At 46.7% G+C, this 25030-nt stretch overlaps 1 long non-coding RNA gene across 1 annotated transcript in view; it reads right to left on the bottom strand.

Moving 5' to 3' along the window:
* The window catches only part of LOC130704671 (uncharacterized), a 121973-nt gene that overhangs the window by 76348 nt on the left and 20595 nt on the right, over window positions 1–25030 (bottom strand). Inside the window, exon 3 of the long non-coding RNA XR_009005126.1 lies at window positions 4568–4642. This is a non-coding gene — a long non-coding RNA (uncharacterized LOC130704671). The remainder of the gene's footprint in view (window positions 1–4567; window positions 4643–25030) is intronic.

The following is a 25030-nucleotide window of genomic DNA, read 5'->3' as shown; positions in this document are numbered from 1 at the left end:
GCCCCGCCTGACCGTGACCTTACGAGCTGCCCTCTCGGCAGAGAGCTGGCAGAGCAGGCCCGGGGCACAGGGTTAGGCCCTGATAACCCGAGATCAAAGCAGCCTGTCAGCAGTGTCAGCTGAGAGGCCGCCAAGACAAGCGACGCGGGCAGCTTTATCTCCCCGCTGGCCCGAGAGCCGGGGCGGGGAAAGCACCACGGTTCCCGGAAACTATTTCTGGAAGGCCAGGAGGGAGCTGATGGGGCCCTTGCTCGTGGCACGCTGGCTCCGGGTCTCCTGCAATCTCACGCACCCCGCCTGGTTTCCTCTGTCTCGCGTTTGGGTTCTTTCCTGCTCTTTCATCCACAATTTTCCATTTTCATCTCTCCGTGTGCTCACACACAACAAAGATGGTTTTCTCAGCCCTGCAATTCCCGCTTTCCATTTCTCTCTTTCACACACAGAAGATGGCCGCTGCCCTCACCTCCCTGCCAACACACACACAGCTGCCTCTCTCCCTCCTGGCCCTTTCCATCCTCACATTCGCAGACAACCAGCTTTCTTCCACCTTCCTTTATACACGTGTGCATTCTCGCACGCACACGTACACACACACACACACTCACACCTGCCTGGGTTCCAATCTCCAAACCCTCTTAAACCAGAATCCAAAGACAGCTGCCAATTAAAACAATAAAAACTTCTAGCCTTCCTCTCAGTTATTATGAACTCTGGGACCATTTCCACCAGCCGATGCCTGGACTTTTTTTTTTTTTTCCTCCCTTCAAGGTGTTGACCCTTTAATTTGCAGCTGGAAGAAACCCAGCCACTGTTCCCGCTCCAGCTGTGGCCTCTGTCAGCTGGGCAGCCCACAGCTGGCCAGTTTCAAACACATCCACTGGAGCCCAGTTACCTGGGCACTTTTAAAAAGGAAGAAGGGGGGGAGGGGAGGGAATCTACATTCCCAATACATTATCTGAGAGATTCCAGAAACTTCCACACACCAAAAGTTTGAATTTTCCTCTCTATCCTTAAACTCACACCTGATCTCTTGACTGGGTGTCCAGCCTGGACAAAAGGAAGAGAGAGGGAGAGGGACGTTGATGTATTTTCTACTTTCTGCCATCAGCACCTGCAAGGCTTCAGAATTTCCTCAGACTAGCTGGGCTGGGACTTCCCTGGCGGTCCAGTGGTTAGGACTCTGTACTTCCACTGCAGAGGATAGGGCTTCCATCCCGGTCGGGGAACTAAGAGCTCACATGCCGTGAGGTGCAGCCAAAAAAAAAGAAAAGAGAAAAGAATAGCTGGGCTGGTGGAATGGGAGGCGGGATGGGTTCAGGGAGTCACGCCCTTGCCCAGAGGCAAAGGGAAGGAAAGGAGCATTTACGGAGCCCCTGCTGTGTGTTGGGTACCTTTCCCATCTGTTCTGGGAAATGTCCAAGAGGCTGTGGGTCCTGCACTCAGCACAGTGCCTGGCACATAATAAACACTCAATACTTTGCAAGTATGTTGCTCTTTTTCTTAGCACCTTCACAACGCTCTTCCATGGATATCCCCAGTTTGTCAATGAGGAAAATGAAGCTCAGAGGGGTTTGGTGACAACCACCTAACCACAGCCCATACATGCCAGAGCCCGGCTCTCCCCCCGCACCACCCTTTCTGCCAGCCACGTAGCAACATGGTTGATCGGGGGAAGTTGTATTGCATCCTTTTGCTTCTCTCACAGAATCATGCAAGATTCTAGTTTTGGAAATGTGCTTTTCCTAGCTTCTTGCGGGTCTGGTTAAATCTGAGTATGACATCTGAAAGGGCTCCTATAGACCCCCTACAACCCAATCACTGATGCTGAGATTAAAAGCAAACTGAGGGCTTCCCTGGTGGCGCAGTGGTTGGGAATCTGCCTGCCAATGCAGGGGACACGGGTTCGAGCCCTGGTCTGGGAAGATCCCACATGCCGCGGAGCGGCTAGGCCTGTGAGCCACAAATACTGAGCCTGCGCGTCTGGAGCCTGTGCTCCGCAACAGGAGAGGCTGCGATAGTGAGAGGCCCGCGCACCGCGATGAAGAGTGGCCCCCGCTTGCCGCAACTAGAGAAAGCCCTCGCACAGAAACGAGGACCCAACACAGCCCAAAAAATTAATTAATTAATTAATAATAATTAAAGGTGCTAATAATTTTTAAAAAAAAAAGCAAACTGAAGCAAGGGGAAGAATAGAGGGGCTGTGTAGTTTTCACCCACCCTTATCAGGGTAACAGCTTCTCAACGTTGCTTTGGGAAAACAAATGTTCTTTTACTGGGTATAATCATAGTGGAGCTGTCAATCACGAGCTCACCACCAAAGGGAGGGCCTAGGACCCAAGCTCAGCCAATCAGAGGCTCCCTCCCAGGAATTCGCATTCAAGCTGGGGCTGAAGCTTCGCAGCTCATTCATCTCTTCGCCTGAGTCCTTGAAGCCCTGTTACCCAGTTCCCTTAGCGCCTGTTTTTTTCAGTGGCTTTGTTCCTCTATTCTACAAGCTCCCTCCTATCCTTCCAGTAAATTCCTTCTTGGCATACGTTAATGAAAGTCACTTTTGTTGCTTGCAGTCAGAGAATTCTAAGTGATACAGGAAGGCATGCAACCAAAATCACCCAGCAAGGCAGTGGCAGTGAGGAGACTGGAACCCATTTCTGAATCCCAGTTCATTACCTCCCCTCGGGCCTGGAAAGACGTAAGCGGCTTAATTCTTTCTTTCACCGTCTATATCGCTTAACAGCTCTGAGCCTCAATTTCCATAACGGAAAAAAAAATGGGAATATTAGGTCAAATACTATGAAATTGCAAGTTTTACAGTTCCAAAAAAAGGGCAAATATGGGACTTGCCTGGCGGTCCAGTGGTTAAGACTCCGTGCTTCCACTGCAGGGGACACAGGTTCAATCCCTGGTCGGGGAACTAAGATCCCACATGCCGCGCGGTGCGGCCAAAAGATTAAATAATAAAAAATATAAAAGGGCAAAGAGATTGGCAATATCATATGAAATGTGTCCAGATCCCAATTCCAGTTCATCAGGAGGGAGGTTTTTCCACATCAACAAGGAATTCTCTGGACACCTAGCTGGTGTTCAGTTTCAATTCTGACACTACCTGGAGATAGGGTCAGATTCCACAGGTTAAGGGCTCAGTCCCACGAGACTGTCCCTCCTGCCCCACCCCACCCCATCAGACACCAGTCAAAAGCCCAAGTTGTTACTTCTGCTTCTGACCTACCAGTCACAAATTGGGGGTTCCAAAGACCCCCTCCAACTCAGGATCCCCGTTGGAAGTCCAGATTGTTACCTATACTTCTGACCAACTAGCTATAAATCAGAGGTTCCCATCACCCCCTCCTTGGGTTCAATTAATCTGCTAGAGCAGCTTACAGAACTCAGGAAACCCATTTACTCACTAGATTACCAGTTCATTATAAAAGCATATAACTCAAGAATAACCAGATGGGAGAGATGCATGGAGCAAGGCACGTGGGAAGGGGCACAAGGCTTCTATGCCCTCTCTGAGGGCACCATTCTCCCCAAATATCCATGGGTTCGCTGACCTAGAAGCTCTCGGAACCTTCTCCTTTTGTGGTTTTTATGGAGGCTTCATTGCACAACCATGATTGATTACATCATTGACCATTGGCAATTGGTATCACTCTCTAGCTCCTCCCCACCTCCCCGGAGGTTGGGAGTGGGGCTGAAAGTTCCAACCCTCTAATCCCTTGATTGGATATCCGGGCAATCAGCCCCCATCCTTAGGTGCTTCCAAAAGTCACCTCATTCACATAACAAAAGACACATTTATCAGCTCTCATCACTCAGGAAATTCCAAGGGTTTTAGGAGCTCTGTGCCAGAAACAGGAACGAAGACCAGATACATATTTCTTATCATAAATCACAGTATCACAATCACCAACGCCCCACCTGGCCTCACCAGGCCCTCATCTCACTGGTGGTGTGTAGCCCTCCTCTCCAAGATCTCAGAATGGGAATGTAATGACTTCTGTGACTCAAAAGTCCAGGAGTGGATTCTAGTCTCAGGCAGAGATGGATCCAAACATTCAAACTAAGCCTTTGTGACTTTCCCCTCCCATCTCTCAGCTTCAAGTCTCATTTAGCTGACTTTCTTCCAAACAGGCTCTCACCTCATGATAGCAAAGAAGACCCTCAGAAACTCCAAGCTAACATCCTACTAATGTAGCAACCCCAGCCAAGAAGGTGTTCCAATTTCTTCACCATCCTATTAAGAGTCCCAGGAATGAATCCCATTGTCCTTCCTGGTTTAGGTCAGTCACATGGTCACCCGTGAGCCAATCACTCTGGCCAGGAGTCAGAATGCTCAGATTGGTCAGGCCTCGGTCACGCGCCCACCCCTGGACCTAGGGGATGTGGGTCAGCTTCACCTAATTGTCTGGACACAGAACAGAGGAGGAGCAGTTTCCAAAGGAAAAATCAGGGTGATTTACACAAAAGGAAAAGCAGGAAAAACTGTCGATGCCCACCCTATATATCCTGCTGGTTCACGGTGGCATAGCTGTACATAGTTCAATGCACAGATCCGGGTCATACATACCTGCATCTGAAAGCTGCCTCCATCACTTTCCAGAACTTGGGCAAAGGTAATCTCACTGAGCATCAGTTTCCTCATCTGTAAAGTGGACAGAAAACAAGTTTCAGCTCACAGATTTCTAAAGATTAGAAAAAATGCAAAAATAATAGGAAGTCTGTCACAAAAACAGTAATAATAATACAGTAAATATTGTTACTCTGAAAAAATCTCAGTTCTCAATGCCCATAAATATCCTAGTTCCTGGCTTCTGGATGGGATTCTCTTGTCTTTCTCTGTCCTCTTTCTTCCTCAGTTATTTGATGCTTTGCCTTTTTTTTTTTTTCCTTGCAAAGATTAAATACACACACACATACCCCCCCCAACACACACACATACACACTCACAAACACGAGTCGAACCCAAATAACACACTCATATAAAATAGAGGAGGAAGTGAAGATCTGTGGGATTCATTTATATTCAACTGTGAGCAGCCCGAGACTCGTGTGGTGGAAAATATGCAAAAGGCTTAAAGGAGGAAAGAAGATACTAAAATTGTAATTTTCCCAATCATATTGAGACATTTCGTTCAGCCCTAATGACAGGATGCATAGCACATCTGTCAAACACTGTGCTACATCTCCAAGCAGAAACTAAATAAATTGAGTTTCTGCTCAGAGACAGCATAGGCTGAGATTGCTGTCGGTTTTGTTCCACTTTTTTTTTTTTTTGCCTTTTTTTCTCTCCAAGCCATTTTGTTTTTGTTACCGTCTTTGTGAGATTTGCTCCTGTTTTCTCGCTTGTTCTTCTTCCTTCCACGCAAGTTGGTAAGGACCTAAGTCTGCATGGACCAGGAAAGTCCACCGGACAGCTTCCAGAAGCTCCACATAGGTCGCAGGATACAGTATAAGGTCTAATGATCAGGCCCTGAGGGTCCCACCTGGACGCTGACTTCCGCAAAGACCCCATATCTACTCCTTTTTCTAGTGGCCGATGCAGGAGGCCAAGATCAGTTAGGCAGAGAAAGGCTGTGATTTGGTGTCCCACGTGGTCTGTGGTTGAACTGATATTAGCCAGTGGTGGGCAAAAAACTGATGAAATCTATGGTCAATGGGTGAGAGAAAGGCACAATTTCAAGGATAAATCTGGGCACTTCCTTGGGTCTGAAGAACCTAATTTAGTTGTGAGCTGGTTCCTAGAATTTCCACTGACATCAGTGGAGCCCCACTAATGGAAGATCAGCAGCATGGGGGGGTTCTTGGCTGGATATCTTTTTTTTTTTTTTTTTTAATGAATTGACATGTTTTTATTTATTTATTTATTTATTTATTTTTGGCTGTGTTGGGTCTTCGTTTCTGTGCGAGGGCTTTCTCTAGTTGCGGCAAGCGGGGGCCACTCTTCATCGCGGTGCGCGGGCCTCTCACCATCGCGGCCTCTCCTGTTGCGGAGCACAGGCTCCAGACACGCAGGCTCAGCAGCTGTGGCTCACGGGTCTAGTTGCTCTGTGGCATGTGGGATCTTCCCAGACCAGGGCTCGAACCCGTGTCCCCTGCACTAGCAGGCAGATTCTCAACCACTGCGCCACCAGGGAAGCCCTGGATATCTTTTTTGTTGTTGTTTTGTTTATTTTTTTTGAAGCTTAATCAATTGTAGAGCTATCTGGTGGGATCTATAACCCCATGAGCTATATTTTAAATATGGGTTTTGTTTTCTGTTTTTTGGCCATGTGGGATCTTAGTTCCCTGACCAGGGATCGAACCCGCTCCCCCTGCGTTGGGAGCATGGAGTCTTAACCACTGGACCACCAGGGAAGTCCCACTGGCTGGATATCTTGATGGCACTCCACCATGCTGGTGCTCAGGTCATCTCACCCACACACCTTAAGGTGTGGCACTCCTTTCTGCCTTCCAGGGTAACACTAGGGCACCAGCCTCAGAGGGACAAGGGACGGCAAAGTCCAGAGATGTAATCAACACACTGAGATCGCACATCCTTGAATGGATGGGGCATTCAAGAGTGGAAAACCTGAAACTGAGTCAGAGGAACTTGGATCAATTAGATGCAAGGAAGAGATAGCTGAGGAACTCTTGAAAATATTTTCCAAGCCAGTGGCAAGAGAATGAGCTTGGAGAGGGAGACGTGGGCCAGATCTGGAAGGATTCGAGCATCACCCTAGGCACACATGGGAGCCATGGAAGGGCGGAGAGCAGGACCGTGATGATGAGAGTTGCATTTCAGAAGATCACGCAGGCTGCAGGGTAAAGAATGGATGGAGGGAGGGAAGAGTGGAAACAGTCGACAGAAGGCTCCTGTGGAAATCTAGAAAAGAGAGGGAGATGGCCAGATCGAAGACATTGGGAAGAGAATGGAGACAAGTCAACAGCTCCAAGAACTATTCAAGAAATAGGATTAGAAAGACAGTTTTAAGCACAAGAGACAAGGGGTGAACACCTAAAAACTTCCACCCTAAGAAGAGTTAGTCTAAGCTATTCCCCTACCTTTAGTTTATCTAACACAAGTTAGAAATCTTTTTTTTTTTTTCCTTTAAATTGTGCTCACGGACCTATGGTATCCCTACATGTCTCCTGCCACCGTGCTTGTGCAGAATGCTTGATCTAGCAGGCTCTGAAATCAGACTGCCAGGGTACGGTTGTATTACTTAGAGTCTTCATTAGAAGCATGTAGAGATTGGATGCATTTCATAGTTCTCTTTGATGATCTACTTAGTAGGTGAGAAGAATTAAAGGGATGAGATTTTGAAGGCTCCAGAACATTTAGCAAGCCAATGTCCTTATCCAAATTCAAAAGGATGTGATCTTAATGTAGTCCTTGGCAGTGGAGTCAGGAAAGCAAAGCTGTGATGGAGAGACACTGTTCTATGTAAAGAAGAGAAAAAATACTTTCAGGAACTCAAAGCTTAGAGCTAATATTGAAGAAACACTGAATGGTCCCCAGTCTTCTAGCGAAAAGCACACGTATCTGCCAGCCTGTCGTCAAATAGCAGCTAATCAACAATCCAAGTTGTTAAGACTGTCCATCCAGTGGATCTTATCCAAACAGGCTGTCCTCAGGCTGAGCAGGGCAGAACTAAAGGAGTAACCAGGGTGGGTAAACTCACCACCCTAGAGTAACTTAAAAGCTCACTACTCAATCCAGATCACAGATGGAATTGTTCGACATGGACATTGACCATCCTTCCTGAGTAAGATAATTGATCATCCCAGCGTGTCTGGGACTTTCAGGGCTAAAACAGGGAAAGCCCCAGGCAAAGTCGGACCCCTGAGCCCCACTTGGAGCTCACGTCACCACTTTGAATGGTATCCTTTTCGATGGTGAGTTCAGAAAACATATCGACCAACGTGGGGTCCATTTTACTAGGAAAGAAACTCAGTTTGCTCCCTTGCATCTACCCCATCCATCTTTTCCAGTGGAAAGGAAATTGGTACAGCTACAGTGGTGAGTGCACGCTCTGAAGTCAGATGCAATGGGCTTAAATACTTGCTTTCCTCTATAAAATGGGAACATGACTAACTGCTCATGCCTCTGATGTTAGAAAATGTATGGCAACGCAGTGCTGAACGCGGTACCTGGCTTGTAGTAAGTGTTCAAAGCCATGAGCTGTTTTTTATTATTAGAACTTTCCATCGAACCCCACCCCAACCCCAATCCTCTTGATGGAACGCTACTTAGAGCTTCTAATCTCTCTCTTGGCATTTCCCATTTGACCTAGGCTTTGAGGAGCTTCTGTAATTCATCCTCCTTTCCCCGGGCCTTAACTGATAAGAATCCAGGTACCAGGTTCCTCTTTGCAAATTTGTCACTGAGAAGATTTAGAAAACCTTTGACTAAAGTGACTAACATGACTGAATATGAAAGGAAAGCAGAACAATCGTGTCTTTCCTTACGAAGGAATGAATGGGTTATCTCTAGGGGGAAGGGAGTTTTCTAAGCCCCGAAGATGTTTGTTAACGGACATAATGTGTATAAAAAGCTTAACGCGGAGACCCAAACAATGCCACCGTCAAATTATTATCTCTTACCTGAACAACGGCTGTGGCCTCCTAACTGAACTACTGCTTCTGCCTTTTGGCCCAAGAGTCTGTTCTCCACCCTGCAGCCAGAGGGATCTTTTTATTTATTATTTTTTGGGGGGGTTGCGGGGGTACTGTGCCGCATGGCTTGCAGGATCTCTGGTTCCCCGACCAGGGGCTGAACCTGGGCCACGGCAGTGAAAGCGCCAAATCCTAAGCACTGGACTTAGGGAACTCCCCAGAGGGATCTTTTGAAAATGTAAGGCAGCTGCCCTGGTGTCCGTCATCAACAGGAGGAAGGATAAACTGGTATATCCATACAAAGAAATACTACCTCACAACAAACAAAAAAAAAGTACTGGTCCAAATTAGAGCATGGGTGAACTTCAAATACATTATGCTGAGGGAAAGAAGCCTTACACAAGACTACATACTGCATAATTCCATTTATATAAAGTTCTGGAATAGGCAAAACTCACATATGGTGAGAAAAATAAGAACAGTGGTTGCCTGGGGGCAGGGCAGGAGGGAGAGGTACAGTGATAATACTTTCTAGCTTGATAGGGGTTAGGGCTGCACAGGTATGTCAAAAATTGTCAAAATTCAAAGAATGACAGGCTTAAGACTTGTGCATTTCACTGTATGTAAATTTTATCTTTAAAAACAAATATTGAACTCTGCTTAGTGATATGCATGCCTAAATGTTTGGGGATGAGGTCACAGGATGTCTGCAAGTTATTTTTGAAATGCAACAAAACTAAAAGATGAATTGATAGATGGATAGAGGGATGAATACAGGAGTAGACGTGTGATGAAGCAAACAGAGGAAAATGTGAAGTGTAGAATCCACTCGGTGGGTATATGGGTACTCTCTACATAATTTTTCAACTTCTCTATATGCTTGAAATTTTTCATAATAAAAAATGGGGGAAATTCCCTGGTGGTCCAGTGGTTAGAACTCCGAGCTTTCGCTGCCGAGGGCCCGGGTTTGATCCCTGGTAGGGGAGCTAAGATCCCACAAACTGCAGCAGTGCGGACAAAAAAAATTTTTTAATAAAAAATAAATTTTAAAAACGGGGTTGGGTGGGGAAGGGGAGTAGAAAGGGAGGTATGTCACTCCTTTTTAAAATAGCTTCCCTGTTTTAGTCAGATGCAAAGCCAGAGCACTTGCCCTAGCAGGGTCTACAGGATCTGGGCTCCTTCTGACTCCTAACTCTCTGGCCTCATTTCCTGCCACCATCTAAACAATCTTCAATGATGACTGAAGCCTCTCGGCCACTTTACTTCCAGCCATGGCAGCCTCCTTGCGCATCCTCCAACATACCAACCTTGTTCTGGTGTCAGAGCCTTTGCTTTTCTGTTCCTTCTGCCTGGAACACGGTTCCCCCACTTCACAAGCTCGATTCCCTGACTTCTACAGTCTCTGCCCCCGTGTCACCTCCTGACTACTCTATATGAAACGGCACTTCCTCCCATCACTCTCCATCCCTTTACTTATTTTAGGTTTTTATCACCTGCTGGTACAATATTCACCTGTTTATTACCTATCCCCGCTCCCCCCTCCCAGCAATATAGCCACTTTGCTTTGTTCCTTGTGGTATGCTGGCATCTAGAATGGCACCTGGAAGACGTTCCTTCAATCCGCACTTAATAAACACGTGAATGAATGCATGTGCTGCTGACACTACCAGCAGTCATCGTAACTGAGTACCTGGTAAGCGCTGGCCCGGAGCTTTCGCTCCACTGACTCCCGTGCTGTCAGATAGCCTATGGCTATTTTGACAACTGAGAAAAATCGGAGTTTGAAAGATTGAGTTACCCAAAGTCAAGGGTCAGGGCTGGAAAAGTCCAACCTAGTTCTTCAGTTCCAAAGCCCAGAATCTTTCCACCTTGCCACAGGGCAGGGAGGGTCTAGAAGAGGGAGTCACATGGGAGAGAAGGTGTGAGCAGGTCGCCAGGACTACCCTAACTGCAGACGGAAAGACCCAGGTGCTGGGCTTCCCTGGTGGCGCAGTGGTTAAGAATCCGCCTGCCAGTGCAGGGGACACGGGTTTGACTCCTGGTCCGGGAAGATCCCACATACTGTGGAGCAACTAAGCCCGTGCGCCACAACTACTGAGCCTGCACTCTAGAGCCCGCCAGCCACAACTACTGAGCCCGCGTGCCACAACTACTGAAGCCCGCACACCTAGAGCTCGTGCTCCGCAACAAGCGAAGCCACCGCAACGAGAAGCCCGCGCACCACAACAAAGAGTAGCCCCCGCTTGCCGCAACTAGAGAAAGCCTTCGTGCAGCAACAAAGACCCAACACAGCCAAAAATAAATAAATGAATAAATTAATTAATCAGAAAAAAAAAGACCCAGGTGCCCACACATCCGAGGACATCAGACTCTCCATCGTCAAACTTCCAATGACACCTCGTGCCCCCGGCCCCCAGTCTACCAGGATCAAATGGTCTGACCAGCATTACTACTGGGCTTCCAACTTGAGCGGCTCTGGTACATCATGGTCTGCGTTGTTTTGGTTTTTTGGTTGTTTTTTTTTTTTTTGGCTGTGCCACGTGGCTTCCAGGATCTTAGTTCCCGCACCAGGGATTGAACCCAGGCCCCAGCAGTGAAAGAGCAGAGTCCTAACCACTGGACCGCCAGGAAAGTCCCTGGTCTGTGTTAATAAACTGCCTTTCAGTTGCAAAGATGACCTTAACCCCCACGTCAAACATCTTTCTTCTGTTTCCTCTTATACACAGGCTATATCTATTGACCTTAACACAGCATTTTTTTTTTTAATAAGTGTTGAAAAATGTTAGTTTTCTCCATGGTTAACTAGTCCATATCAGATGATCAAGTTCAACATATGGGGAAAAAAATGTCAAGAACATTTGCAATTATTCATAGATAATTAGTCAGTGAATGGGCATTCAAGAAGGGAGGGGCACGTCAGTTGTTGCTACATGTGTGTATTGAGCACCTACTATGTGCCAGGCATTGTATCAGACACTAGGGGATGAGGAAGTGGGGAATGGAGTGTGTGTCCTGCAGAGCTCAGTCACTTCCTGTGTGACCTTGGCCAAGTTACTCAAGCACTCTGAAACTCGGTTGCCTCATCTGAAAAGTGGAGATAATTACATCTCCTTAAAAATGCTTTTATTGTGAGGAACACAGGAGACAATGTACATTACAGGGTCTAACACAGTGGCCAGAAGACAATAGCCCAGGAAAAACATGGTAGTTCCATGCCCACGTCTCCCTCCCTTGCTCCCTCCCACTTCAAGGAGACCTTGAGACATACATGGGGAATTCTGAGGTCTGGGCAGACCAGGTTAAGTGCTCCAAGTGAGGAAGTGACCCACAGACTATTTAATTCCTTAATTCTATGCCTAGGAATACTCACAAAGGAGGTATTTTTGTCCCCATGTTACAGATGGGAAAACTAAAGTTCAGAGAGGATAAGTAACTTGGCCAAGATAATATGGTTTTTAAGCTTTAGAAGCCTCCAGTTCTTGTCTTGTTCATCTCATGGTAGAGAGAGATGGATTCCAACCAGCTGCAGAAATCCAGAACGGCTGCTTGGAGGAGGTAGCCATTTCAAGAGTCTATCTTCACAGCATAAAGATCTGTTTTCCTCTAATACCAAACTCAGCATTCCTGAGGAGTCTACATCCTGGATTCCATAACCCAGAGCTTTGCCACTTTCTTTCCAGCTTTGGCTTTAGCCCAAGTGGACATCAGCACAAATTTCCTCCTCTGAACACAAGTAAAACATTCAGATTCACAGAGACCTCCACCCGACACCACCCATCTCCTTCCCTTGTTATCCCCATATCTAAAGAGATTTGAGAAAGATGCTGCTCAAAATCTCTTTTCGAACTCCCTCCCACTGGTTGGTTATGTCAGACCTACTTTTTTGTCTCTTGGTGACAGGGTTTGTTAAAAAGGAGAGGGGAAATCCAGCAGGTACTAAGACATCCTCCTCAGACTGGAGGACTGACCACCCTTCCATTCAAAACATGCATGTTCTGGTTATTTACAATTACCTGTTTGTTTGGGAAGGAGTTTTTCTCTTTCTTCCACGTCCCCTAGCTGTGTATACAGTGAAGAGGACGGTGCTGAGCCTGTAAGATTTTTTTTTCCCTCCCTGTGTTTATCCACCAAAGAAAGTATTTTAAGTACTTTGTTTCCATTATGCTATTCTGAGCCCATTACTTGGTGGGGTGATTAAAGATGGCTTTTGGCAAGAGAAGAGAAAGCAAAGTGTTTGTTACTCAAATGACTGCTAGCCTTTCCCAGGCAGTCTTCAAAGGGGAAAACATAAACACATGGCATTCAAAATACATATTGGCTTGGTACTGGGAGCCCTGGAGGACATCTGGCCCTTCACCTTTGCCTGGAATCTGAGGAGCTGGGACAGGAGGCATGAAAAAGGCTCTTTCTAGGGCATCTTGAGGGCAACTGACCTCTCTGGGTTCTTGTATAGGCAACTGACCTCTCTGGGTTCTTCTATCTTCCTCCTCACCTGTGTGGTCCTTGATTCTTTCACTTGGCTGGGGTCTTCTTGGGTTACTTCCCAACCCTTTCAATTGTGTTTGGATCCAACCATGGACAAGAAATATGGGCCCTCTACGTTCAGTTCACGGGGCTTAAAGTCTTCTGGCATGGTCTACAGGCCTTAATCAAAAGAATCCCACAAGCATGTTTCCAAGAGGTGATGAATTTCACAATGGAGAAGGACAAGGCGTGTAATGGGCCTGGGAGTAGGAATCAGAATTTCTCTTGGGGTCAGGGAGGACTTCCTTGCATGTGCAAATCTGAAAGATAAGCCCAAACTGGGTAGGCAGGGGTCTCCTAAGCAAAGGCTGGGAGGAGAGAACAGGACTTTTTTTCAAAAAAGGGAAAGAAGGCGGGGTAGCTGGAATCCAGAGGACAAGGGCAAGGTGATGTAAACAGGTCAGAGAGGTCTTGGGTGCCCCTCCCCCCAGTATAACCACATAGCAGGTGCTAAATACAAGGTAGTGAAAATAGGAGTGGGAGGAGGAAGTGTGAGCTAGAATAGAAGGGGCCAATCCCTGCTTTCTTATCTTAACAGCCGGGTGGCCTTTGGGCAAGATATTTCACTGCCGTAAGCCTCAATTTCCTCATCTGTCAAATGGGTATCATTCGCCCTACCTCAAAGGGCGTGTGGTACATAGTTGGAACTTAACTTCAATGCTGCACTTTCCTTGTTTCACTGAGCATCTTGGGAGACTTGCATGAAGCCAACAAACCCCGTCTCTGATCGATGGCTCATTTGGAGCCTGTCAGTCCCACTGGCCCGTCAGTCCCACTGGCCAGGGGACCTCACTGCAAGCTTGCTGTAATCACTTACCCTCCATCCCTACAGTCAGAAGGCACCCTTTTGAAGTCAACATCTGATCTCTCCCCGGGATCTTGGGGACATTAGCATCTCCCTGGCCTATCTCCCAAACTATTGGGACAAGCCGATGAGATAAAGGGTGGGCGAGGTCTTTAGAGGATTCCTGTTCCCCTCCCTGGGCTGGGGAGGAAATCTGCATTGGTCTAGATAGGGTTACAAGTTGCACAGAAGCATTTTCCCTGAACTCACACCCTTAAGTCAAGGGCCTCTAGAATTCAAAATGGCACCTGCAAGTTCGGGCATGTCCAGAGCGCTGAAAACATCTGGGAATCTCTCTCTTCTGGAGCCAGGCGGGCAGCTTCAGAACTCCAGCTGCTCAGGCAAAGTGAAAGCACAGGCTGGGGCGGCCCCCGTGCTTCCTCCGCTCTGACGTCTCGGGTACCAGCTCCACGCGGGGTGCTTTTCTCCACCCCTCTTCATTTCCTGGTCTCCACCGTTCTGTGGGACAGGGATAAGCCTTCCCACTTTTGACAGATTTGATCAAGTGAGAAATTCAGCTACTTGCCCAGAGTCTCAGTTATGAAATGGAAACGGGAACTCCTGATCCTGAACGCACACACAGGTCTTTAGTCTCCAATGCTGTCTTGATGGCTATTTAGCTGGCCCCCCTCCATCCAAAAATTAGATTACCTGGGACCAAGGAGGCCCTCAAAGAACGCTCAGGTGGATGGAAGCCTCCAGGTGGGGGGGGGGGGGGTCTTTGCTTTGAATGTTGAAATTGGATTTCTAGAGACTCCCAGGCTACCAACAGATCACTGACATCTTACATCCTTTTAGTCCTCTTCCAATCCCGTCTCCTCTGCTAACCTCACTCGAGTTCTAGAAGGTACAACCACAATCATCATAATCGTAATTGGCCCCATTTATTAAGTACTCTCTAAGTGTTAGATACTGACCCAAGCAATATGTATTTCCTCACGGTATGAATTTCAGCACCTGAAATTCAGCAGCATCCCCCGTATCCTCAACCCCATCCCAGCCCTGAATCCTCCTTAGGACCCTTCTCTCTTCACATGGAAAATGGGTAAGGGCTTCAACAACTCACCCTGTTTCTCTTGCTGACTTCCAAGGAGGAAGGAAGATGTCTGAAGTCATAGCTGGGCTCCTTTGGGCCCCACAGCAACACACCCTGGGCTTTCCCTCAGGCTATTCCCATTCTGGGAGCTTCACCTGGCCTTTTCATGCTTGAAATTCTCCTTCATTGACTAGAGTCTAGATCCTGAGGTTGGAATCTGAGCCTTGCCCTCCAGGATTTAGCCCCATCTTGACTGTGAGCTTTGAGAAGGGGTAGACCTAAGCCTTTAGGGCCAGACAGTGCTGGATTCACGTCTCAGTACTGCCAGGAACCAGCTGCATTGTCCTCGTCCCTGTGAAAGACACTTAGGGGGTTCAACACTGATAAAGGTCCTACTGTGTGTTAGGAACTTTGTTACAGGGCACAGTGTTGAATAGAGAAACAAGATCCCTGCCATCTCAGAGCTTTCTTTCTAGTTGGAAAAGTGGGGAGAGGGGAGCAAGTATACAGGAGATTTTCAGAGGTAAATAAAAGAAGGCAGAAGGATAGGAAATGGCAGGGGGATATTTAATGCACAGCAAATGTCTTCCTAAGGAGAGGACATTTGATCAGGAAGACTACCATATGAAGGGCCAGGGAAAGAGCATGCAGGCAGAGGGAACAGCAAAGGAGCTTGCTGTGCTTCGAGGCCAAAATAAAGGTCAATGTGGCAGAAAGGGAGTGAACTTGAAGGAGAGGAATGCAAGACAGGATTGGAGGATGTCAAGAGCCAGATGACAGAAGGCTTTGTAGATCACAAAACAGAGTTTGGATTTTATTTTACAGCCATGGAGAGCCATTGGAGGGTTTTAAGAACATTTTTCACTCTTTTAAGAAAGAAACTGTCTTAAGGATGTGTCAGACTCTTCCAAAGTGGCTGTACCATTTTGCGTTCCCACTGGGCATTCCAGTTGCTCCACATCTTTGTCAATACTTGGCATGGGTGGTCTTTTTAATTTTAGCCATTGTGTTGGGTGTGTAGTGATATATTGTTACTGTTTTCATTTTTATTTTCCTGATGACTAATGGTGTTGAGTACTTTTTTATGTGCTTTTTGATTGTTCATATATCTCCTTCTTTTGCCCCTTTTAAAATTGGGTCATTTGTCTTCTTATTAGTGAGTCATAGGACTTCTTTTAATATTCTGGATACATGTCCTTTGTCAGATAAATGATTTACAGATATTTTTTCCCAGACTATGATTTGCCTTTTCATTTTCTCAACAGGGTGTTTCAAAGAGCAGAAGTTTTAAATCTTGATAAAGTCCAATTTATCATTTTTTTTTTATTTTACGGTTTATGCTTTTTGTGTCCTAAGAAATCTGTGCCTATTCCAAGGTCACAAAGATTTCTTAGTGTGTTCTCTTCTTCTAGAAGTTATATAATTTTAGCTCTTTGGTTTTGTTTTATCTTATATTGTTTACCTTAGGTTAGAAAGTTAAATATACACTTACCATACATCTCAGCAATTCAACTCTTAGATATCTACCCAAAGCAAAGAGAATCTTATGTCCACAAAAAGACTTACACTTGATGTTCATATCAGCATTATTCATAATAGTCAAAAACTGGAAATAACCCAAATATCCATCCACAGGTGAAACAGATACACAGCAGTACACCCATGTGATGGAATGCTACTCATCAATAATAAGGAACCAACCCTTTGATCCATACAACAAAAAAAATGGACCTCAAAAACATGATCCCAAGCAAAAGAAACCAGACAAAAAAGAGTCCACACTGGATGATTCCATTAATATAAAACTCTAGAAATGATCAAGTTCTTCTACAGTGACAGAAAGCAGATCAATGGTCACCTGGGGCCAGAAAGTATGGGTGGAGGTGGGCAGGTGACTGAGGAGGGACTGGTGGGAACTTTGGAGGTGAAGAAGAATGTTCTATATCTTCATGGGACTGGTGGTTACACGGATGTGTACATTTATCAAAATTCATTGAACTGTACACTTGAGAGAGATGCGTTTTATTTTGCCTCAATAAAATGGAATTTTGAAAAATAAGAGCAAAACAGATGGAGACTATGTCCAGGGCGGGGACCAGGGAGGAGATTTAGGCCACTGAGTCATCCAGGTGAGAGAGATGAAAGTGGCTTTGTCCAGGGTGGAAGAAGCAGGTGGTAGTATTTGCTGGTGTGGGTATTATTGTTATTATCTTGTTGTTGTTGTTGCTTTTTTGCCTTGTCTTACCATGAGCCAAGGACAGGCTCTCATCTGTAGATGAACAGACCATTTCCCCTTCTCCACTGCCTGCCCTCTTCTCTGCCGAGTCATCTCTCAAGGTTATCATGTGGAACAAAGATCTGACTTCCATCTGGACATTGCACAGCTGATGCACACACTCAGGAAAACATGTCACTGGTCAAGGTAACTGAGAGCACCTGTGATGTCACCCCCAGGCTCCCAGGCCCCTCCCCATTCTAAAAATGGCCTCCAGTCTTGCCCCCTCCCCAAATCTATCTCTATAAACAGAAAGACTTGTTTTTTTCTTTTTGCTAATGAAATTCCCTTGCATAAAATTCCTCAGTCACTCCCCGTTACCCTGAGAATAAATTTGAAATTCCCCACATGATCTGAGCCCAGCCAAACTCCATCTTCATATCTCCCTGCTACCTTCCCCAGGATAATAACTACTCAACCTTCAGAACTCAGCTTAGATGCCACTTCCTCCGGGAAGCCTTCTTGTCCTGCCCCTCAGGTGTGAGTCAGGTCTTCCTACTCAGTACCCTGAGAACATTCTTCCTAACTGTCATCATAGCACTTAGCACAGTGCATTTTTATTGCCTGTTAACTTGTCTGTTGCCTCCAGATGGAAGGGGATATGCACAGGGGCTGGCACACTTGTGGTTCATATTTGTTAAATGTTATGGACCATACAACCTTCAGTGCACAAAGGAAAGCCAGGGTTAGAAGCCACTACTAGCTGACTCCAGGGACTTGTTCTGTCTACTATCCCACACAGATGTCAGTGGAGGCACAAGAGTCTATCTGGACTAGCAGGCCCCAGAAAGCCAAGGCCCAAGTATGCAGGAGCCTGGAATGGCAAATGTGCCTCCACTGTCCTCTCCCATATCCATAGCAGACATTACTAATGGATCACAACACTCCTTCTCACTGATCCCAGGCTCAGCACAGGGCCACAGCCAGTCTCCACCAATCGATCCAACCCAGCACCTGACATGTAGTCTAAATACATGTAATTTGCTGTCCTACATCCCCTTTTAGCAGGCAAGGAGAATGAGGCTAGAGAGAGAACTGGTTTCCCAATACACATGTAAGTTCATGTGAAAACAGGGACAGGATCTCTCCTCTCCCAGTTCAGTACTGTTCTCCTACCCCTCCTGGCCTCTGGAGACCAGCTCCTCACGCCGTGCGGTCAGCCTACCCTCAGGATGTCTGGGGAAAGAAGTATATTTGTGAAATTAGACCAGGTGACTCATGGAAGGCTCTGAAGACAAGAATAACTTAGGATGGCCCAGGGGACTATCTTTCCTTTTTTTTTAAAGTTGTTCAGAGGCAACTCCAGCCTTTTTCTCTTTCCTGTGAGTCTAGCAAACTACCTGCATGTCACATGTTCCTCACCATCGTGGAAGTCCAATACCTGGGTACGTGGGCTGCAAACCCTTTAGGGATGAGCAGAATTTCCAAACCGAAAAATGGAAGACTTCCCAAGACACATGCTGAAACACAATGCACCACTTTCTCCTTTTTCAAAAAGGAATTTTTTTATTTTGTGATAATTTTAGATTGGCAGACAAGTTGCAAAGATGGTACAAGAATCCCCCTTTACTCTTTTTTTTTTTTTTTTTTTTCTGGCTGCACCATGAGGCATGCAGGATCTTAATTCCCTGACCAGGGATCGAACCCTTGCCCCCTGCAGTGGAACCACTGCAGAGTCTTAACCACTGCACCGCCAGGGAAGTCCCATCCCTGTTTACTCTTCACCCAGTTTCCCCTAACGTTACCATCTTGCCTTACCATGGGATGTTCCCCAAAATGAAGAAACCGACATTGGGACAGTATAATGAACTAAACTCCTGATTTTATTCAGATTTCACCCATTTTTCTGTTCCAGGATCCAGTCCAGGAGACCCTGTTGCTTTGAGAACTTTCCCTTTTTGATAAATCCCTTCCCTGGCTTTCTCCCTTTCTCCTGGCAGCTAATTCCCCCTGGCACTCAGAAACGGTTGTTTGCTTATTGCTTTACTCTGCTCTGATTCATTTTATGGATTATGGTTTGGGGGAAAGCTTCACCTGCCTATTTCTAATATTGTAAACGACCCTTCTTCAGCACATTCATTTTTCCTCTTTCTGTTTTAAAGTCTAGCTCACGTCATCAAAATGGCCACTGGCACTTCCTGGAAAACTTGGCAGAGCATTTTACTGTATTTCTAAAAAAAAAAAAAAAAAGTTCTGCTCTTTTTTTCCAGCCCCCCACCCCAAACCTCGTTTGTTCTTTTATGACTAAGGATATTTATCTCCTTTCTGCTTTAGAAGTTTATGGGCTGCTTTTCCTTTGAATTCCAGGCCAAGGTCAGTAGCCTTTTGATTGTGATGTCACAGTGTGTTGCCTTGGTTACCACTGTGACATCATCAGACAAACCTGGAGGCCCGATGCAGGGGCGGGGAGAGGGTCTTTGAAACAAACTGTCTCTTTCATCTGCCCTTTGTGAAGAAACTGCCCCTGCTTTTGGAAAAAAGTTTTGATAAATTGTGAAAAGTTAAAGGGAAGAGGTTAATACGAAGATTTACTACCTCCCCCCAAAATGCCGCAGACCCCTAAAAGTCAGGCCACAATCAAAGGCTGCAGACTTCTGAAGAGGAAAAAGCTAAAGGAACAAATGCATTCCTAGAAACCAGAACCCAGTATTTGTAAAAAGACCATCAGTTAGCCACAAGAAGAAACACACACACACACATACACACACACACACATGCACACATGCACGTACACAGATACAAATTGACTATCAACCAAATTGCCTCGAGATGGAATGTATTTCACGAGGTGTCTCTCGGTCTTTAATCTAATCTAATCTGTCTCTCCCTCAGCATAAAAGCGAAAGCAAAGAAAGGAATTACAAGCCAGGAATGCTTGGTTTACAAGGCTTTTTAATAAAAGGAGAAAAGAAAAAGAACAAAAGCGGAGTGAACACTCAGCAGACAGTTTTCATGCCATTAAAACAGCATCTTGAAAAATGTTCATCTTTTTTTTTTCCCCCTTAGGGTCAGGGGAATGGAAGAAAAAAATGTGTTTTTATTGTGAACATGTGTCAAGGGGACTCTGTCGCATAAACTCGGTACCCACAATAAGTATATTTGTGTCGTAATTAATGTGAGATCAGAGGCGCATGTTTTGCCAAAAGGCCATTGTCAGCATGGGGTGTATTATGTGGGTCAATAATCTAGTTTTCCGAATGCGGTGTACATCCCTATTCATTATAATTAAGCACTCTGTCATCTAACGACAAAGCAAGCAAGAGTGACTCCCAGATGGGATTATACCTAAAACACAGTTTCCAAATGTTTCTTCTTGGCAAATCTTTTAAGGAAACTCTCTGCAGAAGGAATGTCAAGACATCTGTAATTAGATCTTGGAGAAAAGGGTGGAAGACTGGGGGCCAGTTTTTATTTTGTCTCTCCAAGAAACCCCATGTAATTCTCTGTCCTGGCTGTCAAGGGCCTTATCCATCGAAGGTCCTCGACTCATCTGTCTTGGCCTTCGCTGTCTCCTAGGGTCTCCAGGAACGCTCTTGCAATGTCAAGTACCCCCTCGGAAAGTTGACTGCAGCAGCTCTGAAGGCAGAAATGGCGGCATCCAAACAGTCTCGGGCCAGGGCCGGGCTTCGAACCTGGTGAGATGCTGTTTCTGAGGGTTTCTGCTTTGTTTGTTACGGGTCTGGAGGTCTGATGAAGAAAGCAGGACGGGGTGTGTTTTGTGGACCCCAGGGCTGCGTTTTGGAAGACATTTGTACAACAAGGACAACCCATTCATTTAAGCTTTTCGCTGGGGCCACAAGGAGGTGCATGCATTGTGGAGCCGGGGTGCGTACCCCCATCCCGGTCTGATGTTGGACGTGGGTCTGCGTCTGTCTCTGGCTTTATATGTTGCGTATGAACATGCTTCCGCACGCCTGTGGGTCTCAGGCATGTGCTGTAAGCATGGGATGCCTCTCTGTGCATGCGATGGGAGTTTGGGGGGGGGGCACCTCTGAGCTTGTCGCAGTGTATCTTTCAGCGGCTCCTATGTGTCGCCCCACGCGTGGAGCCTCTATAACCTCCAAATATTTTGCATTCATCATACTCTCTTTTCCAACCAACAGGCTATCTGCAGACCTCTCAGCTCTTTATCACCCAAATACGATCTTAGGGTGTTGGAAAAGCGAAACACATCATAAATCTCAAGACTGGCTAGAACCTGGAGACTTTTAAAAAGAAAGAAAGAGGAAAGCGGGAGGGAGGCGGGAGGGAGGCGGGAGTGGGGGGGGGTGGCGAAGGGGGCATTTTGATGAAGCACTTCTCCCTGAATCCAACTTAGAAGCAATTTTCTCTTGGCACTAAGTGGGATCAATCCTAGTGTTTGGGGTTCCTCCTCTCCCCCAAGCCCCTCCCCTCCTCCATGCTAACAGCCAGGAACAGATGTGTCCCACTTTACAAATGCTGACCAGCTGGGGAGGCTGGAGCCAGCGTCCACAGGGCTTTTCCCAAATGCTGATGCCCGGGGAGGCCTCTAGGAGGAAGACTGGGGGTCTCTCAGACACATCTTGTGCCCTGCTTGTTTCCAGAAACTTCCTTGGGGTTCCCTGAAAGGGGAGTGTTCAAGAAAATAGGGAATGCCTATAGCCTTTGTTTGTGGCAGCCCCGTGGCTGTGCTGCTGTTCGTTAAGACCTGAAATGCCAGAAGGATAATAATCTGAGGTCCTCTGGACTGAGACGGGGCCGGTGTGGGTGACAAGGATTCAAGAAAGAGGTTCGAGGCCAAGGCTTCCCTTGAAATGGGTGAAAAGAGGGGAGCTTGATCGTTGCCCATGTAGATGATTTTTTTCCCCTCCAGGAGATTAAAAGGCCCATTTGTTTTTAGAAGTCTCAACCCGGCCTATTGGTTCATTTCACATATCAGTTTGCAGCATGCTCCCCTCCGTAGGGCTGCTTGGAAAACACAAAGGCAGGAAATTCAATTCAACACAGGCCTGGTGACATCTCTGTTTGGGGGGTGTGTGTGTGTGTGTGTGTGTTTGTACAGAGGCTGACAACGTGTTCTCCTCAATCAGATCATTGCCTTGTAGAGTTATTGTTTCTGCAGCTTTAGAAACAGCTGGAGGGATTCTATAAGAATCGTTTAAATAAAGCTGCTCATAAACCGTCCACTGCAGGGTTTGGGAAGGAGATGAAACCTGTCCCATTTGGATTTTTTTCCTAAGACAGTCTTCTCCCATTCTCCAAATGTGTTCACTTAATATGTTACCCCCTCAACACACACACTTTTTGATTCAGGTGTAAAATACATAGAGAAAAGCACATATATCATAAGTGTACCCAGCACGTAGATTTAAAAACGAAACAGACATCCCCAGAAGTCCCCGTGGTGCCCCTTTCCAATCTCTGTCTGACCCCCACTCTCAAAAGAGCCACCACTGGGACTTCCCTGGTGGTCCAGTGGTAAAGAATGTGCCTTACAAGGCAGAGGACACGGGTTCGATCCCTGGTCCGGGAACTAAGATCCCACGTGCCGCGGAGCGGCTAAGCCCACGCACCACAGCTACTGAGCCCACGTGCTCTGGAGCCCGCGCGCCACAACTAGAAAGAGAAAACCCACACGCCACAACTAGAGAGAAGCCCACACACCACAACGAAGATCCTGCGTGCCACAACTAAGACTCGACGCAGCCCAAAAGAGAAATTAAATAAATAAATAATAAATCTTTAAAAAAAAAAAAAAAAGGGCAACCACTGTCCTGTTTAGCTCTGCCTGGTTTTGTACTTTGTATAAACGGAATCCCACAGTATCACACTTCAGGATCTGGCTTCTATAGTTCAAAATGAAGTGTGTTAAGATGCACCCCTGTTGTTCTGTGTATTTGTAGATCAGTGGTTTTCAACCGGGCAACTGCATGCCTGCAGGGCACTTTGGGCTGTGTCTGGAGACATTTTCGGTTGTCAGCACTGGGGTGCAGCTAGTGGGTCCGAGTCACAGATGTCGCTCAGCGCCCTGCGATGCACAGGACAGGCTCCCACAACAGGGGATCATCTGGCCCAGAAATGCCAACAGGGGTGAGGCTAAAACCCCCGGTCTAGAGCAATCGCTCTCGTGGCCGGTCTTGGATTCCTCGGAAATACCATTTTTAAAGCTTCCTGGATCCTCACCCCAGCACAGCGGAGTTAGCCTAAACTAAACTCCAAGTTCAAAGCTTTGACTCAGAGGCGGGTTTACTGACCTCTAGTTCTATGGCCAAGGTCAGGGCAGGGAGGGTAGTGAGGGATTGGGGTGGAGACAGGGAAACACAGAAGGCTTGTCCCCAAGGATGTCTGAATCTTGCCCGGCGAAGAATTCAACCTTAGAAGGTCTTAACAAGCCACCCGTGCTTCTTTGGCAAAAGCAGGGGAAGGAAATGACAGAAAAGTTCTGACGAACAGAGCCACGCCGCTGCACACAGACATAAACAGACAACCGCACAAGTCCAAACATATACCCCCCACGGCTCTGAACACACACACACGCACGCACAGACACAACTCCCCAGCAGGCCCGCGCTCAGAGAAAAAAACACTGAGGTTGTTTTTAAAGGGACCCCTCTCCAAGTCCAGCTGCTTAAAGAAATAGTTGGGGAGTAAGGGGCAGGGGGATAAAATGGAAGACTGGGATTGACACATACACACTACTATATATAAAATAGATAACTAATAAGGACCTACTGTATAGCACAGGGAACTCCACTCAGTACACTGTAATGGCCTGTATGGGAAAAGAATCTAAAAAAGAGTGGATATATGTATACGTATAACTGATTCACTTCGCTGTACACCTGAAACTAACACTACAATGTAAATCAACTATACCCCAATAAAAAAAATTTTTTTTAATAAATTTATTTATTTATTTATTTTTGGCTGCGTTGGGTCCTCATTGCTGCACACAGGCTTTCTTTCAGTTGCAGCAAGCGGGGGCTACTCTTCGTTGTGGTGCGTGGGCTTCTCACTGCGGTGGCTTCTCTTGTTGTGGAGCAACGGGAGAGGCCACGGCGGTGACGGGCCCGCGCGCCGCGGTGAGGAGTGGCCCCCGCCCGCTCACCGCAACCGGAGGAGGCCCACGTGCAGCAAAAAAGACCCAACGCAGCCAAAAATAAATAAATAAAATAAATTAAAAAAAAAAAAAAAAACACAGGCAAACAGGGAATTCCCTTGCGGTCCAGGGGTTAGGACTCCACCCTCCTACTACCGGGGGCCCGGGTTCGATCCCTGGTTGGGAAACTAAGATCCCGCAAGCCACGTGGAACAGCCAAAATATATATATATTTTTTTTCTTTAATTAAAAAAAAAAAAATAGACAAACAGAGATGGCCCTGGGCTCCCTTCTAGGCCAGGGATCCTGGTCTCCGAGGTTCAGGCCTGGGCAGGATAGCAAGGGGTTCTACCAGGGTAAGGGACTTCACTGCCATCATGACAGCCCTTGAAGAAGTGGCCCCCAGAGAGACGCCTAAGCCACATGTGCTCTGCCGTTTGACTGAGGGACATTAATGCACTTTTCCGGACCCTGATTGGGTTTTAATTGTGTTTGGAATATTGCGCTCCTCCACACACCAGCTGAATTCGCTGTTGCATTCAGAATTGTTTTCACTCTTCCATTCTCTTTTCTCTGGCTTGTCTGCGGAGTTGCAGTTGGTGGGGGTAGGGAGGGGTGATCTGGACCAGAAAGTGCATCTGCGGAATTTTCCACACGCAAAGGTGAGCCCATCTGAGGCTTCGTTTGCGCTCTGAA

The sequence above is a fragment of the Balaenoptera acutorostrata genome, chromosome 13, assembly GCF_949987535.1.
Source record: "Balaenoptera acutorostrata chromosome 13, mBalAcu1.1, whole genome shotgun sequence".
NCBI lineage: Eukaryota > Metazoa > Chordata > Mammalia > Artiodactyla > Balaenopteridae > Balaenoptera > Balaenoptera acutorostrata.
This window is presented reverse-complemented; position numbering and strand designations above follow the sequence as displayed.